Source organism: Sorghum bicolor, chromosome 1 (assembly GCF_000003195.3).
Source record: "Sorghum bicolor cultivar BTx623 chromosome 1, Sorghum_bicolor_NCBIv3, whole genome shotgun sequence".
Lineage (NCBI taxonomy): Eukaryota > Viridiplantae > Streptophyta > Magnoliopsida > Poales > Poaceae > Sorghum > Sorghum bicolor.
The window spans coordinates 27257704-27276410 of record NC_012870.2 but is presented as its reverse complement, the minus strand read 5'-3'; the positions used below and the strand labels follow the sequence as shown (position 1 = coordinate 27276410).

Sequence of the window (18707 nt, the reverse complement as noted above, 5' to 3'; positions counted from 1 at the left end):
GACGCGACGCGGATCTGGTAAACGGTCGGGAGCGAGGGGAGGAGGACGCGTGTGCGCCGCTCCTGACCCTCGGGCGGACGGCCCCTATTTATACGTCGTCGCCCCCCCAACGTGAATTTGGTACAACCGGCGGCAGGTACCCACCCTGATCCAACGGAGGGAGGGACGGGTATGGTGCTTGAGATTGGTGAAGGCAAAAGTGAAAGGTCATAGGACGTGGCACCGGAAACAGTTAATAACGCCAACGTGGAACTTGCATGGACACTGGATGGTAGGAAACGGGGCAGAGAATGGGGGGTCTCCAGCGAAAGTAGGTGTGGAATTGAATGCGACAGACAACTCCTTCCGGCATACGATTCCGGCCTATGTAAGTTGGCGGACAATGGCGTCCCTGAAGGAAGTTGAGTGGATGGGGACGCGCAGAGAGGCACCATGCTGGAAGTTCAAAATGTATTAGGTCCAAGTTCCTCGCCTACGGCAGCAACTGAACCCGGCCTTATGCGAGTTCCATCAGAGAGCATGCTTACCCATGGAATGGATTCCGGTGGGAATGGGCTGCCGGCTGGTGATGCAGCGGTGGCGGAGGGTGAGGTTCATGCTATTGCCGAAGCATCCAACCACCTGGTAACTTCTTATACATCCAAGAAGAGGTACGTTGCCGTAACGAAAACTCTAGTGTTTTCAGTGCGAATGAGTTCGTGCAATAAGAGAATGGTAGGGAACATATGTAGAGACCTAGTAAAAATTCAGTCAGACATAGAATCGCTATGCAGTGGATTAGTATGTTCATTCCAAATCTGTGAAGGAACAGCCAGAGAAGTGTTACAACACTACAAGAAAGGTGGGATATTGGGACTCGTGAATTGCATATTTGATCAGAAATAAGATAATTACTTTGATAAAACCAGGAAGAGGGGGAGGTTAGGTCCAGACGCCAAGATTTCGCCATCCGATGAAAGCACGATTCCAAGAGCAATACGAACATTTAAGGACCGCGAGGGACAACACATAGTCTTTCCATATGAAGGCACAAGGTTCAACTCGTTTGAAGAAGGGAAGGAATTTTACAACCTCTACTCTTGGGAGGTGGGATTTGGCATTCGAACTTCGCGTGGAAGGCGGAACGATAATGATTACATTACAAAGAAGAACATCTGATGTTCGTGCGAGGTGAGTATGTAGTTAATTTGAATTCTGCACATGATGAAACTTGTAGAGGGAATTCATGGTCCAACCATCCGATTCGTGTGTGTGCAGGGGAAGAGTAGGAATCCAGAAGCAACGTCATGCAGGACTGGATGCAAGGCAATGATTAGGCTTCTATGGTTGGGTGACCACAGCTAGTATATTAATAGGAGCATAACAGATCACAATCCCAGCTTGTCATTGAGCTGTGGTGAGAAAAAACAATGGAACTCCCATAGTGAAATTGACCCACGGACCAAAGATTTCATACGGAGGCTAAGGGAGAACAATGTGAGCGCCGGGAGAGTATGCAACATACTAGGGGAAGCTAATGGTAGAGTGGGGATGCCAGTGCGGAGAGAAGTGATTAGGTCCGTGTGCGCTAAGCTGGCACAAGAAAACATAAGAGATGACCTGGCGAAGACAATGAAAATACTGGGAAAGAGACCGACAAGGATATGGAAGTGAGGTTCAAGATAGGGGGGATAAGAGGATCATGCACATGTTGTGGTGCACGGGGAAGAACAGGGAGAGCTACAAGCATTTCGGGGACACCATCACATTCAACACCACATATCGCACAAACCTATACAACCTGTCATTCGGCCTTTTCGTCAGAGTAAACAACCATTTCCAATCAATCATATTTGGTGGCGTATTGCTAACATCAGAGAAAATTGAAGACTTCGAATGGGCTTTTGCGAACTTTGTGCAGATAATGGACGGAAAGCAACCCTCAATGATGCTAACAGGTGATTGCATACCAAATGCACCCGATTCTATTTAGGTGTACACCAGGGCTCCTTATGATTTCATGTTGCTTTTGAATGAACTAAAGATTAATTCATGTTCTCCTTGTTAATTCTGTGTTGTTGTTCACAGATCAATGTCAGGCTATGGCAGCGGCGATTAGGACAACGATGAAGGAAACTAGGCACCGATGGTGCAAATGGCATGTCCTGAGAAAAGCAAAGCTGTGGTTGGGTAATGTGTACACAAAAAATGTGGCGTTTAAACGGGAATTCCACAAGCTAGTGACTGAGGAAGTGTCAGCCATGAAGTTTGAGAGGAGGTGGAGACAGCTCGTGAGGAAATACAAGCTTGAGAAGAACATATTCCTGAAGCGAATATATGCGAAGAGGGGAATGTGGGCGAGGCCTTACTTCATGAATGTCTTTTGCGCTGGCATGACAAGCACACATCAGAGGAGTGAAAGTGCTAACCACATGCTCAAACAATTCATCCAACGCTCCTCGCCAATGTACTTATTTGTCAGAAAGCTCAATGAATTCCAAAATGACCGCATTGAGTAGGAACAGAAAGAGATACACATTACAAAACAGATACAAACCTCCCGAATACAACAGATGAATACAGAAGACTGTAAATATTACTAGTAAAATGATGTTATAACAGTTTGAATTTGTTGCAGGTCTAGAGGAAACACAGGATTGGGGTGCCGATAGGAAGGCATGCCGAGGAAATTTACACTAGAACTATGTATGAACGGTTCTACAACGAGCTATACCAGGCAGGGGGTACAAGATAACGGAGACGAGCGTGGCAAAGAGTATGTTTTAGTGCACTACAAAGAAGCAGGAATGGCTGATGAACGTGGATTCATGGTCACATATGACGACCCCTACACAATAAACTGCACGTGCGGGTTGTACGGCCATGTTGGGATGTTGTGCCGCCATGCACTTAAGGTACATAGCGAGAGACGAAAATATGAGACATACATAACGAATGCACAACCCTATCGTTAACACTGTTGTCTGGTGTGTGCAGGTCTTGATGCACTTGGATGTTGCAGAGGTGCCCATAGGGAACATACTGGCCCATTGGAGAAAGGACGTGGTGGACGTAGGAGTTGAAGCCACAACGGCCATTGATGATGCAAACACGAAAGAGACTACCGAGTACATCTAGAAGAGACTAATGCTGAAACGGGTCTTGGACGCTCCTGGTGTGGAAAGGTCTTTAAATGATGTGGGTCTCTCGGAGGCAATGAACGCACTTGACATACTAATTTCAGTAAACACAGCGCCTAAAGAAGGAACGACCAGCCTATCAAGAGGGTTACTAGCCAATGAAGACGGCGGGCCGACAAGTTGCCCACCAAGGCTGGCTACAAAGGGTCATCCGCAAAACACAAGCCTGAAGTCCTATGAAACTGCTAGGAAACGGAAGAACAAGACTAGGTGCTCAGAGCTAAGTAGCGGAGAGATGAACAGTACTGCAGATGAGAACCCTAGGGGGGCAAAGACAAGGGAACTGCGTGAGTTAATGCATGGAGTTTGAGTTCCAGTGGATGTAAACTATATTATTAGGGTTACAAATGAACTAGAATGTGTCGTTGGTTCATTATATTAGTTGGCAACTGGGGATTCGAGTGATAATGCTTTGTGACAAATTGCATATAGGTACCATAGAGTGGTAAAAAACGGTGGTGTCGAAAATTATCAACAAGACACTGACACACTGAAAGTTGCTTGCATAGTGAAGGATAGAATAAAAATAACATGGGAAAAGAAGAAAAGGACACTAAGAAAGCGAAGGTTTTTCATTTTGGTAGCAACAGAACGAACTAGTACATGTCGACGGTGAACGGCAAGGCCGGTGCCTAGTGTATGGCGACAAGGTGGATGAGCATAGCAACCGGCACAACAATGGCAGCAATTAGGAAAACAATTCCGGCTCCGAAGAAAAAAAATCCCGGACATAAGTATGTCGTTGCGTGGAGAAGCGTCAACGCGTCCCTTTCATTCACAGGGTGCATCTTTGGTGCCGGGGATCTGATGATTCATACCAATGAAGGGATCATCTGTCCCGGTGTTCCGTGGACCCAGATTGCTACCACCTTGAACAGCGTCAGAACTGGTTGGATTAATGCCCCGGTCAAGATGCTTCTCGTACCCGGATTGGAAGAAGCTAGGGCATGACGATAGGTCCTATAAGCAGAAAAAAGAAGACAAATCATGTGTCAAAACTACAGGAAAGAAACGTGGGTTTACGTCCTTAGCAGTTTCTGTAGATCTGCCTAAATATATACCATTGGTTTGAGGAACATACCTTCGCTCTATTCCTAGGGCACTTGAAACGCTTCCTAGAATTTTTCGTCCATTTGCAAGTCAAAGCTATGATTGTGATGTCCTTGCAATGTAGACATAGTACTAGAGGGAGACCAGTGACAGGATCGACCGGATCAGGTCCCAGACAACTAAGAGTGGCGGTGTTCGAAGTCGCTGATAAATCGTCAGCCATTGTACCTACAAACAAAAGATTAAAGATGAAGAATACGAGACTTCCTTCAGGAAGACTACGGATTGCTTTGTGAAACAATTATAATCTGTGACCACGACAAACAAATCGGATGATGGTGACCCCTTAGAACTAGACACTCGTGGTGGGGTGGTGAGCTCGTCGGCAAAAGCGGTAGCGTGTGTGTTGATTGCGTTGTCAACAGCGGTGGACAAAAGGAGTGGGGTTTTCAAGAGGGGAAGAAGATTGAGTGCCGGCAGTAGTGGAGGGGAAGGAACGAAGAAGGAGAGGCAGGTGTAGTGTAGGGGAAGGAACTCGTTCACACTTATTGGGGGGCAATAAAGGCGTGGTGGATTGTAGATGAACGAATAAATGCAGGTAGGTGCACAAAGGCAAAAATATGCCCTTTAATTCCAGCACACTCGGTCCTTGTTTCAGTTGCCAAAAATTTGGGTTTTTGGGTAATGTATCACTATTGTTTTTTACAGATAATATCTAATCCTGTACTAACTAAACTAAAAAAAGATTTAGCTCGCTGTTTACATGTGAATTGTACAAATATTTTTTGTTTTCCTCTATATTTAATGCACTGTGCATTTGTTGGAAGAGTCGATGTGATGGGCAAACTAATTTTTTTTTTGAAAACTAAACAGGTCCTAAGCACTATAAATTTTTGAATTTGAAACCCATGCATAAATCATTAAATATAGATGTAAATACGAAAAGATTGCAACACGCGTAGATTCTTGTAATCGTGCGGATATTCAAGACTATTTACTACAAGATTGGATAATGTGTGCTACAGTGTAATCATCGAAAAAGTATTTGGAACTGAAAGAGGTGGCATCGGCAAGATAAGATAGCTACATGATGGAAACCCATCCTTTCACGTTTGAATGGGTGCGCAATTAATCTATATCCTAAAACGGATGTAGCAGACCTCGGAAAATAGTATAGGTGGAATACTCTGAAATGTGAATTGGCAACTAAGGAGCTTAGGAATTGCGGTTGCTGGGTTCCATACACAAGGAAAAATAAAGGATGGGAAACATACATGCCAAGTACCAAAGCTGGGTACATCAAGACCCTTAGGACCACATAGTGGTTACAGGCTATTACACAGGATTAATAAGTAGTAGCTTACACGAGATGCAACTCCAAAAGATGCTACCGCTCCGTAAACACAAGATGATACACGGGCTCGGTGAGTCTAGAACAGGCTGTGCTGGCGAGCCATGAAACAACTGGTGCATTCAACACTATTCCATTAGGGGATAACGCCCCTTACGGTTTGACGCCAGTCAGGATTCTAGGGGCGATCAAGCAGCAGCCGGCAGAGGGTACACTTGAAACGGTAATTCATAACCTGAGTTTGGTGGACACAAAAGAGTGGAGGTTAGAATGCATAGTACAAACTGAAACATGTCGTGCCAATGTAAAAGTGGATTCTTTCACCTGTTCATACATGTCGGTGCCAATACGCGCACCGTCGAAGAATAGAGCAAACATAGCAACATAGAACCCTTCAAACCAAATGTAAAGTACAATTATCCAAATATTAGGTGAGATACAACGCCAGTAAGAAATAAACATCTGAGCCCAGGTGTTTGTGCGCAAGTATGACTGAGAGAACGTTGTTTTAGAAGGACTTACTCCAGAGCAAGTGGCCCATTCCAGGAGGTGAGCACGTAGTTCCAATCACACAGCAGCATAATTATTCTATCGTAGCACCCACCAAATGAAATAGAAAGACCCTGGAGCAATTTGTAGGCATGCCCGCTGCGGGATGCAAGGTCTGGGTGCTCAATGTATGTTGGGAACATCAGGTGAAACAAGTGGACAGTTTTGGTGGGGATATGATATGCAAAGCAAAACCATTTGTTGCAATAGCAAACAGGGGCGACCACCTGCGATAGAAACAACGAGAAAGTTGTCTTTGATTCCAAAATAGTAATTTTGCTAGGAATTTGACGGCCAAATGTATGCTAATGTAAGAGACATATAGATAGTCAAGGAGGAAAATATGTGCACGAGAGACTTACCATTTCATATGCGGGGAGCCTATAGTCTAGGTACGAGCGAGAAAAGAAGGAACCCCAAGATGATTGCAAAGTGGAAAACTTGCCTTGGATACAATCGTCCTATGAAAATGAGTTTAATATATGTGAGATGAGGTAAAACACAGAAAATAGATTGATTTCAAAAAACTTGGATCAACATACCGCCCAGCCTACAGGCAGGAAGATACGTTTGAGTGAGAGCGAATTAACAGCATGAATATCAGCATCGAGCTCCATATAAAGAGCCATCAGGCTAGACATAACTTTAGGATAAAATGGTGTCAAATAAATGAATTGCCTCATGACTCCATGCCTAGATAACTTAATGGAAACAGGCTCTGGAAACAACACCCAAACACTGCGATCGATGGTGCATGTAAAGCGTAAGAATTACTAACAATTTAGATCTAGGTGATTTTATGACAATACATCAAATGTAAAAGCCCAAATCAACATCTAATGTAATAGCAAATAGACTCGGATCCTCTTTACCTGTGGATCGATGCCCTGTCATAGATGCCCCTGGTCAAGAGGGTCTGGATCCACCTATCACGCTCTATGTTTAAAATGCGTTGTGCTAGCGTCTGGGGGATTAGTTCAGGTAAATGGGGACCAACAACAGTCTGATGATTTGGATCATCGCCACCATGTCGCAAATCATTGCCTCCGTCTAACGGGGGTAAATTAAGGTCAAAATCTGCAGCAAAAAAACATATTAAGAGGGAGCGATGAAAAGCTAGTGTGGATTCACATGATGAATGATGGGCGGTATTGTGGATGAGTACAATTTGATATTGTCATGCTAAGGTTATTTGGTTTCCTTGCTAATGTAATCGTATCGATAAGTTAATTAAATTGGTAATTGCAGCTGAGTACAATGACATGTCGTTCTAGATGCGCATAACCATGGTAATTAGGAAGGCGGACGTACCGATCACCCTAGGCGCAACTGAAGAGTTGGATGATGCATCCTTCAATGAAGATTCCTGGCTTGTAGTTTTGCTTGACCCAACGTCAGGTTCAAGGCGGGGCAACTTAGAAAGAGAACCCTGATTATACTTGCCACTTTTGGATGTAGGACTGATTGTTGAATCATAGATTGGTCCTCCAGAGAATAATTCTACAGAAGAACCATCTCCAGAGTCCGTAGGGTTGCCTAATGGCAACGAGTACTTTCATGAATTGAGAACAAATGCTGATATTTCATGGAGAATACGGGATGAAGTAAAAAATCCTAAACTCATTTAGGGTGCAGGTAATAACAATCTATAAGATACTCAGTACCTGGAGATGTGGTAAACATGCATTATTGCAAAATAGATAAGTCATGCCAGTAACGATAGAGATTAGTGTACCTAGCATAGGGGTTTGAACTTCAGTTGTGTTGTGAACCGATTTATCAAGGTGATGCATTTCTGTGGATGCACCACAATCGACGGCTGGTACATGTTTCCGCTTCAGACTAGCTGCAAATAAAGGAAAATAGGGGAGCGGGGGGTTAGGGGGCTTAGAATAAACACATATGGACATATGGTGCCTATGTGGGTGCGACAAAAAAAGATTGGGAACCAAGTTTAATTTATGATAACAGGCTACGGGCAACATGTCAGGGGTACCAGCGTCTGCAGATGTAGCACTGGGGACTGCCTCAACGGCATCAACAAGCAACATGTGGGGCAGCTCGGTAGACAACTGACACATGCATTGGATGAGCTGGGAGCATCTAAACTGCCCAAAGGATGAAGGAGGAATGAGTTTTTGGGATCTCAGAAGTTTTAATCTGGCCATGCTAGGCAAGCAAGGATGGCGGCTCATCGAACGCCCTAAATCCCTGTCTGCAAGAGTGCTCAAGGGCAGATATTACCATGACAATGAATTCATGAGGGCCACGAGGAAGAAACGTGCAAGCAGCACTTGGCGGGCTGTCCTGGCTGGGAGGGAGGCCTTGCAACAGGGCCTAATAAAAAGAATTGTGAACGGAGAATCTGCTGATATATGGAGGGATCGATGGATTGTAGACCACTTTGAGGGCCGGCCAATCACGCCAGGGGAGGGCCAAGTGGTTCAGCAAGTTGTTGAGCTCCTAAATGCATCTAGTGCTTGGAATGAGGCACTGATCCGAGAGCTTTTCGTCCCAGTTGACGCCCGTGCCATCCTAAGAATGCCAAGGGCTAGAGGCAATCATGACTTCTGGGCTTGGGGACCCGAGAAGTGTGGCATGTACACTGTTAAATCGGCATACAAACTGCTCATCAAGCTGCGATCTGGGCAAAGGATACTGCTTTCGATCTATGGCAATTATCTCACCCACCTGATCAGAGGGAACCTGCGGCAGTGGCAATGAAGTGGCAGGCTCCGAGTCAAGGCTGGGTGAAGGTGAACACTGACACTGCCTTTTATGAGTCATCCAATAATGGGGCGTCAGCGTGTGTCCTCCGAGGCCACACTGGAAATTTCTATGAAGCGCGTGCTCCTTGGTATGTGCAGGTCCTTGACGCTTGCACTATGGAAGCTATGGCGTGTCGTGATGGCATCAAGATGGCAGTCCAAGCTGGGTTCCAACGAGTACACTTGGAGACTGATTGCCTTGACGTTGTCCAGCTCTGGAAGAGGAGAGGAATACAACGCTCAGTCATTGCCCTGTTCTGGAGAAAATTGTGGAGCTTAGCCAAGGCTTACTAGATTTCTCTTTTTCTTTTGTTAATCGAGTTTGTAATAAAGTAGCCCATGTCTTAGCCAAGCAGGTCTCTGAAACACATAGGCTGGAGAGGTGGCATGTAACTCCAGCATGTGTGGATGATCTTGTAATTCTTGAGGCCTCGGCCAGCTGAGCTTAATACAAGCTAGCAAGTCACAAAAAAACGGCATCAACAAGCATATTCAGGTCATCTCTGTCCGGCTAACTCCGACAGGGTCGCTTGCGCCAACATTCGTGCCAGTAGCATTGCATGCTAGTATGTGGTCATGTGAAACAAATGGAGTGAAAGTTTTGTTACAGTGTGGGTGAAGTCATAAAAAGATGCTACACTAAAACCATGAGATTAGAATAGTATGAGGTATTATGATTCAAAGAGTAGCAGCTTGCAAAAATGTGAGAATCAACGATTTTCTTAACCCCCAATAAAGAATTCATCCTTAGACATGACTCTGACCTTGTGGACAGCTGTGGATCAAGCTGAAAAATGCCATTTTAGGATTTATAATAAGTGTGGTCCCGCCGAATGAGGTTAAGTGAACATACAAGGGATTTACATGATAGTGACTACACAATACACACGCGGAAAAGGTTTGCCCAGAACATAACTCGATATGGCCATACCAAACATTGTGTGTGCATTCATAAAAAGAAGGGAGCAGTAGAAATTACCTGTAGAGATTGAACACTGGCAATGTGCAAACGCTTATGCTGCTTGTCAGAGGAAGCACCGAGCACGGATTTGAGCAAGTTAGCTACAGTGTCGCCAACAATTTGCTTCAATAGAGGAGACTGCAAAAAGAAACAAGACAGTAGAAGTAGGTTAGCATGGCTTGTGTGTGAATTTATGTGCATTGGTCTCGGTGAAGAAGAACAGATTCGTGGATGAAAGGTTTGGACACATACAACAACCTAGATCTGAAAGTCGTTGGAATGCTCGGGCGCAGCAACGTGTGCAGCGATGTGTTTTTCGCCATACAATCCAATCCATTTGGCATCTTCGGGGCCGATCTAAAAGGCAAAAAAGTATTCCAAACAAAAAAATACTAACACGGATTACAAAATGAACCCAACAATGACAGGACCAATGAAAGATGAACACAGACAAATTGGTTTTCTTTATTTAGTAAAGGTTGAAGGGTGGGTTCAGAATGAAGAGCAAACTAACCTGTTGCATGCAACCAATGTATAGCCAAGAACTGAATTGCTTTCGACGGTGTACATCGGCCTTCTCCAGCTTCTCAAATACAGATGAGCCGAAATGCTGGATTTGAGGCCCCTTCGCATCCTAAGTGTTCAGATACAGGTTCATAGTGCAGATGTAGTATATGAACTAACCAGCATTATAAAAAAAGAGGCTCAGTCGGGGGTAGGAAGCGAAGACAAGAAAATAATTATATAGGATGTTACACTAACAAAAAATGATGTTCCTCAAAGATTGCGGGCGTGGCAAACTCACATAGAGAAAAATAGAGCATCCAAAAAGATCCAGTAAAGATGGTGGCCGAGGACTGAAAAGCTGATCCTTGAATAGGCGAGCTCCATCCAGCAGGACCTGTAGCGTGTACTGGGCCCAGTCTAAGTTGATTGGGCCTCCGGGCATTGAGATGGCTCGTAGAAGCTCAAAATCTATGTCAGTGGACCACGGACGCGGGGCAAGGAAATCGCAAGCAACAAGTATCACCACTGAAGTACGGAATGCTGATTCCTCATCCCTAGAAAGAACGCTCTTATGTGCTAGAGACTCTATAACAACCTTCGCCCTCGAAACAGAGCATTCGAGGTTGCGGCTTTTTAATGCCATGATTGTTGCTACATCAGCCATGGTGTCCTCGTAACTTTTGTTTGGTTATAGGGATTGCTGAAAGCTTTTCACCGTGGGGGAAGGAAAAAGCATGACGAACTGTGTGTGCATTGACAGGGATCTGCTTTCCAGATTGAAGAAGGATGGAAGAAGATTCATGATCGAGGATAAGTAGAAGCCAGCCAAAAAGACCCCAGTTGGCCCTGAACTGATGTGGACGAGAATAGATAAACCCAAAGCCAATCTTTTCGATGATAGACCTCTGTGTAGGATAGTGTGCGGTCAGTGCGGCCAAACATTGGATAGCGGAATAGGAATACCTACAGTGGCGGAAATTTGGACGGACGTTGGGAACGAGGTATGTGGATGTGAGTCGGATGCACTAGTACAAAGGCATACTGTACAGGCGGCTGGAAACCTATTTTTATTGGCGTTTGTCAGCACCGTCTGCGCTGGAGGCCAGTTGAAATGGACCAATTCTATAGGCGGTAAATAACAAACCGCCTGTAGAAATGAATTTCTACAGACGGTTCAGTTATGTGAACTGCTTGTAGAAATGTTTTTACAGAAAATACAAAATCGACTTTTAAAAACAGAAAAAAAAGATTTTAATTATAGGAAAGGCCCATTGGCTATTCGCCCGCCCGTCTCCGTCGAAGTCGCAAGTCGCTCAAGGGCAGATATTACTATGACACTAAATTCATGAGGGCAACGAGGAAGAAACATGCAAGCAGCACTTGGCGGGCTGTCCTGGCTGGGAGGGAGGCCTTGCAACAGGGCCTAATAAAAAGAATTGTGAACGGAGAATCTGCTGATATATGGAGGGATCGATGGATTGTAGACCACTTTGAGGGCCGGCCAATCACGCCAGGGGAGGGCCAAGTGGTTCAGCAAGTTGTTGAGCTCCTGAATGCATCTGGTGCTTGGAATGAGGCACTGATCCGGGAGCTTTTCGTCCCGGTTGACGCCCGTGCCATCCTAAGAATGCCAAGGGCTAGAGGCAATCATGACTTCTGGGCTTGGGGACCCGAGAAGTGTGGCTTGTACACTGTTAAATCGGCATACAAACTGCTGTATAAGCAGAGAAGGAATGGTAACCAACCGCAGTCCCCAAGTTCTTCAGGTGACGGAGTCTGGAGAAGAATTTGGAAACTGAAAGTGCCGCCCAAAGTGCGAGTTTTTTGGTGGCGTGTGATGCATGAGTTTCTCCCTGCTCGGCATATTCTATGGAGAAGACATATTGAGCCAACTGACATATTGAGCCAACTGCTTTCTGTGAAGTGTGCGGATCACATGAGGAGTCTATTAAGCATGTTTTGGTAGATTGTACTGTGGCCAAGGAGGAGTCGCGCTTTTTTTTGCGTAAAATCGCGTGCTTCGCGGCCGATGGGATTCGAACCTGAGACCTTGCTCTGGCGCGTAACCTTCTCTACCACTCCACCTATCACTCACTTGTGTCTATATTAGAGTTTAGTTCCCCACATATTATCCCAAACCGAGCATATATTGATTATTTTAGGCCCTAAACGGATTCCAATAGAAAAGTTATCAACTACAAAGTTTCATAACTTTTTAAGATCTATAACTTTTATATTGGAAGTTTTTCCATCTGAGGTCATTTACAAAATTTGAATTTGAAATTTATGAAATTCAAACGTAGTTTTCGACGACAAGATGATGTCAAATGAAAAAATTATCAACTACAAAGTTCCATAACTTTTCGAGATCTACAACTTTCATTTTGACAGTTTTTTCAAACAAGATCATTTGAAAAACTCAAACAATTTAATTTCAAATTATTTCTACAGGCGGAGAAACCGCCTGTAGAAATTTGATTTCTACAGACGGTTTAATTAGAAAAACCGCATGTAGAAATATGATTTTTAGTGGCGGTTCCTTAGGACAACCACCTGTAGAAATGCATGATTTCTACAGGCAGTTTAGTTATGAAAACCACCTGTAAAAATACATCTTCACATACGGTTCGTAGTTCTGACACCGTCCTTTTTATACCACAGGCGCGTGATAACTATAACCGCCTGTAGTATAAAAAAGGGGCGTCGGCGTTGTACTCTTTTCTACTAGTGCTTGCAGGGCGCAAATGTAATTACGATAATTTCTTGTGTGCACAAACGGTGGCAGCAACCAGCACAACCAGGCTACACCTTGGTTGCATGCACACATTAATCGAATAAATTGGGCACGGAGTGATTTATTAAGGCCAGTTTCAATGACCCATTTCAATGCACTGTTTCCAAAACAAATTTGCTGACAGAGCATCAATGAAACGAACAATGAAACAACCTCCACAATGCATGAGTTTCACCTTGATGTTTCCTAGGCTGGGCAAAGCATTTAATTACTGCAAAATGATTGGATCACAGGCAAGATGGTGAAACGATTTAGTCCTCAGTGGGGATTTCATCATGTTTCACCGCGTGGGAAACAACGCCAGCGGAGTTTCACCATAGTGAAACTACTTCCTTCTCTCTCCTCTTCGTTTCATGCAAAAAGTGCAGTTTTGCTGACATGGCGCTCTAATAAATATGCATGACATCCTGGTGAAACCCCCACTGAGACTGGCCTAAAAACATAAATCAGTTATTCATACACGTCGAATTCTATGCAGACAGCTTAAAAGAAGCAAATTAATGAACGGAAAGAGTATTTAGTACTTATTGTCGAACTATAGACTAACTAACATTAAATATTTCGTCTCGTAAATTACATTTAGACTACCAACTTATTAGGACACTCACAATGCAGACTCATAGAGCCTTGTGAAAGGACGTGATGTTTCCTACTGCTGCATGCAGAAGAGAGAGGGAGTATCCTCTGGACCGCTTAGACCTGTCGACCAGTCGACTGGGGCTGTTCACTGCAGTGATGCGACGGCAATTGCAGGAGGACTGGACGTACTGGGAGGCGGTTTGAGTGTAGTGCCGTGTTTAGTTCCGAAAAATTTTGGGAAATGGACACTGTAGGATTTTCATTTGTATTTGACAAATATTGTCCAATCATGAACTAACTAGGCTCAAAAGATTTGTCTCGTCAATTTCGACCAAACTGTGCAATTAGTTTTTATTTTCGTCTATATTTAATACTCCATGCATGCGTCTAAAGATTCGATGTGACGGAGAATGTGAAAAATTTTGCTACATGGAGCAAAATTTTTTTAAGATTCTTTGTTATATCGAATCTTTGATCGCATACATAGAGCATTAAATATAGACGAAAATAAAAACTAATTACACAGTTTACCTGTAATTTGTGAGATGAATCTTTTGAGCTTAGTTACTCCGTGATTAGATAATGTTTGTCAAATAAAAACGAAAGTGCTACAGTAGTCAAAAACTAAAAATTTTACAAACTAAACAAGGCAGAAAAAAGCATCGACGTCGCTGAAAGGAGCGACAAATACATGGATACGAAGTCGCTAAGGCCTTGTATAGTTACACAATGTATGCAAAAAGAACACTATAGTATTTTTATTGATATTTCGAAACATCTTCCTACTCATGGTCTTCTTTCGTTGAAATCATCACCCAAAAAATATGAAAAACCCATGTATTAGATGTTTATTTTTAAATTCAATAAAAAGTTCAATACACGCGCCCTAATATTTGATGTAACCGATAATCTTAAAAATTTTACAAATATTTTAAAGAACTACAAATGTCCAAAAATTTAAAGAAAACAAGAGCCGTGTTTTTAGAGATTTGTTTACTTCCAACTTAAACTCAAAATTTTTTAAGATTCCACATCACATCGAATCTTTGGCTGCATACATGGAATATAAAAACTAGACAACAAATAAAACTAGTTCACCCAAAACCTAAAAAAATTAAAGATTCCTCGTCCAATCAAATCTTCCGGCACATGTACGAAGCACTAAATATAAACGAAAACAAAAACTAAATGCACAGTTTAGCTATGAACCGTGAGATGAATCGTTTAGACCTAGTTATTTCATGATTGGACAATGTTTGTCAAATAAAAAAAAATTTGGTTAACCCACACCAAAACTTTTTGCGAACTGGTGCTCATGTAGGTGCGAGTAGCATTGAAGTACGCTTGCAGCAGACCTACATACACATGCACTCGACGTGGATTCCAAGGGATCAGAGGAGCCGACATGTCTGAATAAATCGGGCTAGGGCCTTGTTTAGGCCTTGTTTACTTCCACCCAAAAACCCAAAATTTTTCAAGATTCCCCGTCACATCGAATCTTTAAACGCATGTATGGAATATTAAATATAGATGAAAATAAAAATTAATTATACAGTTTGGTCGAAATTTACGAGACGAATCTTTTGAGCCTATTTAGTCCATGGTTAGATAATAATTACCACAAACAAACGAAAGTGCTATAGTGTTACGAAAATTTTCAGTTCAGGAAGTAAACACGGCCTTAGTTCAATCTGAAAACCAAAAAGTTTTCAAGATTTCCGGTCACATCGAATCTTGTGGCACATGCATAAAACATTAAATATAGACGGAAACAAAAACTAATTACACAGTTTAGCTGTAAATCACGAGACGAATCTTTTGATCCTAGTTAGTCCATGATTGGATAATATTTGTCACAAACAAACGAAAGTGCTACAGTACCGAAAACTTTTCACTTTTCGGAACTAAACAAGGCCTAGAGTAGCGACACTGCAGCAACACCATAAAAGGTGACAGGCTACGACTAGGGCCTTGTTTAGTTCCATAAAATTTCGGTAAAATGACAATATAGCAATTTTGTTTTTTGACAAACATTGTTGAATCATAGAGTAACTATGCTTAAAAGATTCGTCTAGCGATTTACAGAAAAACTGTGTAACTAGTTTTTATTTTCATCTATATTTACATGCATGAGCCGTAAGATTTGATATGAGAGAGAATCTTAAAAAGTTTTTGGTTTTTGGGTGAACTAAACAAGACCCTAGGTTGTGAGGCCATAATAAGGTCAAGTTTGGACACGGACTGAAAGGTTTCTTTCATTAGATGTTAGTTGGCACAATTTAATATTAATAAAAAAACAAATTACATATGTTCTGTAAAAATACAAGACGAATTTATTATTATGAAATTATTCATTTTTTATAAATGTTTATTTCTCCAATCATGTAACGTAGGCTTCGTTATAGTTCCCATCGTTATTAATAGACTTCAACTAGTGAGAGATACAACTACAATTGATTTAAACATAAAAAATTTGTGCTTCAAACAAGGAGATGAACTTAATCAGGCACATTGAAACTAGTCAGTGCATTGGACCTCCAACATGGGATTTAATTATCAGCAGGGGGGCGACCGAAACAAGATTGGGAGATCTGGGAAATACAATAGAAAGCTAGTGGGGAATTTCTTAAAAAATCTTTGAAATAGTAGAAGTGTCTTTTGATGAATGTGTCGAAAGTTGTTGGCCACAGGGCGGGCCGACTAGGGCGCGAGGGGAGGGGAGGCGAAGGGAACCAGGTTGACCATGAAATTGATCGACACGGTAAGTGACGTGACTAACTGACAAGGCCAACCAGAATGAACCCCGCTGGCAAATGCGCTTGTCACGTTGGTTAGTTAGTTTAGAATAGCCACACGTAAGTGATAATGCATCAAAATATCGGGTATACATCGGCAGTCCCAATAATAGAAACTACCCACGTTTTCCATAACAGCCACATCAGCAACAAACCACATATAGAAATCATCTCCTACAATGCAAGTTTCTTGGCATAATAAATGTGACTTTTTTTATCTATCCCAACTCCGTCGTTTTTTTCTTGGGCAAGCGTGAGCTCATGCTAACCATGGCGGACAGTGTGGAGACGACATGCTTCCTCTATCGCCAGGGAGGGCCGCGTGCGTGGGTGAGCCTCGAACGCACGCGAACGTGCCCAGCAAACCAGCACAGTGGCGCGCGGGCAAGCCGGCCAGCACAAACAAGCGCGGGTGAGCAGCTATGGCGCCGGTGAGTGAGCGATGGCGAGCAGCTGCGGCGCTGGCGAGTGAGCGCACACGAGCGTGGCCAACAAACCAGCACGACGGTGCAAACAGCGAAAGCAAGCGTGGGGCGAGCAGCCACGGCGCCGACGAGCGAGCACAGCGCGCGGCAAGCGAGAACAAGCACAGCGGCACAGGTAGAGCGCTTCCATCGCAAGCGAGCATGGGCGAGTAGCCGCGGCGCCAACGAGTGAGCGCACGCGAGCACGGCCAACGCGGGGGCCGGCGGTGCGAGCGAGCGCATCCAGCGAACCAGCATGGTGGCGCGAGCGAGTGCGCGGCGGGGCAGCCACGGCTTCGGCGAACGAGTGAGCAGCCACGAAATCACAGGCCCAACTTCCATAGAAACTACCGGTTTCCTCCCAGCGGCAAAATCATCGTTTCTTGCTGCCTCGTTGCGAGGGAAGACGTGGTTTCCCTGAGAGGAAACGGTTTCCTCAGTTTTTCTTCTCTTTCCTCATTATTAATTACATTGCCATATCAACATTTTGCTGATGTGGCATCTTATTTAATAGGGATAGAAACCATTATTAATATCAATTGGGACTGCCCTAACTGTACTTACTGATCGGGCGAAGGAATGGAGAACATTATTATTATGGTCATTATGCGATCAGTACGGAAAGGTGGAATTCACGATGTTGAATATGGAACATGGATAAATAAGCTCATACTTTGTACAGCGATAAAGTGGAGATAATTATGGGTTTTGAGAACTTTGAAAAAATTATAACACTATCTCTTCCAAAATGACCATATTTTTTTAGGGCAAAGGTTGTAATTGACAATACTGATGCTGTGGATATCATTATTTCAAAAAAAAAGTGCTTGGTGTGGAGTCGTTTAAGACAAATGCTTGGTGTGGAGGAATACATAAATAAGATAACTGATTTTCATTGGAAAGGATGGGCATATAACAAAGCCACCCTCAAAGATACGGCTACACCGTAGACACTCAATGACAAAGGGGGGGGTGTAGGGGAGAGTTTGGCGCCTACTGGCTAGGCACCAAGTACAAATGGTGCAATGACCATGGTGCAAAATAGGCGTGCGCGGCTACAATGGCACGGATAGATAATACAAATGACGGCTACCACTGGTACACACGGGACATTAGCACCGGTCGGGAAGGGTCTGTTGCCACGGTTCCCGAGCCGGTGCTGTCCTTCCGGGACTAAAGGCCCACCCTTTAGTCCCGGTTCGGGCAACCGGGGCTAAAGCCCCCCCTTTAACACCAGTTGGTAATACCAACCGGTGTTAAAGGGTCCTGCCAGGGCTGCCACGTTGCAGGACTCTTTAACACTGGTTGGTAGGGTTTCTTTTTTTTTTGGTTCACTTCTTCGGTTCTGTTTATTGTTTTTATATAATATATAATAATAGGTTTTTCAATACATGTTTTTGCTGATACAATAATATATTTATATTACACGCATATTAAGCATATATAAATGCAAATTATAGGCTTAGCTTAATAATTAAGCTTTTCCTATAATAAAATGAATAGACCACATCAAAAATTAAATAGATATGTAAAAAGCTTTATATATATATAGTTTTATATGTACAAAATTCGTAACACATATATACATAGAGTTTTTCTCCCAATGTCTACAAATGATACAAATGATCATCGTTGTTTGGAATAAGAGTTTCGTTGCCGTTGAAGTGAAACTCGCCGTTTGGATTGATCACTTGGTCGCGGAGAAATCCT

General features: G+C 43.4%; 1 long non-coding RNA gene across 1 annotated transcript; it reads right to left on the bottom strand.

The window, feature by feature from the left end:
* LOC110431972 lies at positions 5415 to 6583 on the bottom strand. Its single transcript, XR_002449431.1, has 4 exons — positions 6492 to 6583; positions 6103 to 6356; positions 5905 to 5972; positions 5415 to 5815 (listed from the first exon to the last, which is right to left on the bottom strand). It is a non-coding gene; the product is annotated as an uncharacterized LOC110431972 (long non-coding RNA).